At 50.3% G+C, this 2500-nt stretch overlaps 1 protein-coding gene across 1 annotated transcript in view; it reads left to right on the forward strand.

The window, feature by feature from the left end:
• The first annotated feature begins 2284 nt into the window (after positions 1–2284).
• frmd4a (FERM domain containing 4A) overlaps positions 2285–2500 on the forward strand; it is a 99941-nt gene continuing 99725 nt past the window's right edge. The window contains exon 1 of the mRNA XM_062547366.1: positions 2285–2500. This exon is cut by the window's right edge and continues 106 nt beyond it. The gene's annotated coding sequence lies outside the window, so the exon portion shown is untranslated.

The raw sequence follows: 2500 nt of genomic DNA on the forward strand, positions 1-2500 counted from the left end.
TGTGTGTGGGTCTGTCACTTTGCCGCGTCACCGCACAGCACCCCTCCACCCCCTCTTGAGCGGAGGCAGTGGCAGGAGGTAAAAATAGCCTGGTCTGATATTACTAATCTAGGCCAGAGAGCTGCATTAAAGATGAACACAGAGGATTAGAGCGGAGGATGAGAAACGCTCTCTCTCTCTCTCCTTCTCTCTCCCTCTCTCTCTCCTTCTCTCTCCCTCCCTCTCTCTCTCTCTGCCTCGCTGACAAGTCTTATTACTCTCTGGCATTGCAGAATTTTGGAGGGGTGTGTGTGTGTGTGTGTGTGGGGGGGGGGGGGTAATGGTGGGGGCCTATTTTAAGGAGGATGATGATGTTTTAAGCCGTTTCATTTTAGATCCCTTTAAGAACAATATGGCCAATATGGTCACTCTATTGTCTAGGGTCTTTCTTTTTTGAACTTATTAAGATGAGCCCCCCCCCCCCCCACACACACACACACACACAAAGCACTGCAGTGAATGATGTGAATCTACAGGAATGCAAACATTCTAAAGATGTCCATGCTGTCTGGGACGCTTGCCCGGGCCCTCGTCTCCGTGTCACAACTCATTAAAAGTGTGAAGCCTTGAAGATTACCACACAATGTCCTTGTTGTCGCTGGGTAATGGCCATGCATGGGGTGGCCTCCTCGCGGTCTTCAGCGTGTGTGTGTGTGTGTGTGTGTGTGTGTGTGTGTGTGTGTGTGTGTGTTTGCGTGGGGATCTCGGTCAGGTAACTCTCTCATTAAAAGCACCCCAGCGTGCATAATAAAGTGTGCATCATTTCACACTCAAGGACAGTTAGACAGTTAGTCTCTCTCACACACACAAAGAGAGAGTGAGAGAGAGAGAATGAGAGAGAGAGACAGACAGACAGACAGACAGAGAGAGAGACAAAGAGAAAGAGAAACAAGGACATTCCCAGAATTCCTCAGACAATTCTAATGAGCCCCTGCTACGCGTTTGGGAAAAACAAGCAGGGTGGTAGCTACGTCACACACACACACACACACACACACACACACACACACACACACAGAGAGAGAGAGGAGCGATCCCCTGTGCATAATGGTGGTGGCAGGCTGAGGGTATTTTCCCTTTGTGTTCAGACAGTCTGGTGAAAGCTGAACAGGGATTTCAAGCTAATCTGAGTGGCAGATGGCAAAACATCAGATATTCTGTTTGAGTCCGAACATGTGACGACTGTATGCCACACCCCCCTGTTCACACACTCACACACACACACACTCACACACACACATACAGTACATGAACACTCACACACTTACACGCACACACATGCGTACATGCACAAACATACGCAGATGCGCGTTTTCCGACACATGATCTGACACAAATGCAAGCACCCATGTGAACAGATTTAGCTATGCTTAAAAGAGCATACACACTGACATACATGCACACACATACACAGACAAACACACACACACACACACACACACACACACACACACACACACACACACACACACACACACACACATAAGCATGTGCTCCTAGCCTCTGGTTGTGTGCTATATTTCGTATGGTGTTAGGCTTCTGCTATATAGTGTTGTTTCCTGTGACCTGGTTTAGGTTGGACTCTTAAGGAGCAAGCCTGACGTTTCCAGAGCAATCTGCCCTCAAGCACCACTCTCTGGCACCACGAGCAGAGTGAAAGAGGCAGAACAGAGAGAGAGAGAGAGAGAGAGAGAGAGAGAGAGAGAGAGAAAGAATAGCAACTGCCTTTCCAACTCCCTCCCTCCATCCCTCCCTCCCTCTCTCTCTCTTGTCTTCCCTCCCTTTCAGCCTTACACACATGCGCACACACACCCACACATGCACGCACACAAACACACACACACGCACACACACACACACACACCCACACACACTCATACACTTTGGGAGGCAGCTGCTTAGCAGCATCAGTGCGCGCGCATGTGTGCATATGCGTGCGTGTGTGTGTGTGTGTGTAGAATGGGCTAAGTGACTCACTGGGAAATCAGCTCTCTCTGTTACACAGACGTGCTGCTACCACCCGGCAGTAGAGACGAGAGGAAGAGGACTAAAAGAGGGAAGCACAGAGAAAAAGAAAGAGAAAGAGAGAGAGTAGGAGAGAGAGAGAGACAGAAAGAGACAGAGCAGGAGAGAGAGAGAGACAGGGGCTTTGGGAGAGGAGGGAGTCAGGATAAAGAGCGCTTGAGAGAAAAAGAGAGGGAGGGAGAGAGAGAGGGAGGGAGGGAGGGAGAGAGTACGAGCGAGAATGTGTCACTTTACTTAACTGACTGGAGGCAGAGAAGAGACGGAGCGACGCACAGAGAGGAAGGAGAGAGAGACAGACAGAGAGAGAGAGAGAGAGAGAGAGCAAGCGCACCGGTGTTCCTGAGCCAGGACAACACCGGCTCTAAACACACACACACACGCGCACAGGGGGGACCGGACAGGCTTTCCACACACGCGCTGTGTCCCACACACACAC

This window comes from Sardina pilchardus, chromosome 10 (assembly GCF_963854185.1).
Source record: "Sardina pilchardus chromosome 10, fSarPil1.1, whole genome shotgun sequence".
NCBI classification, from domain to species: domain Eukaryota; kingdom Metazoa; phylum Chordata; class Actinopteri; order Clupeiformes; family Clupeidae; genus Sardina; species Sardina pilchardus.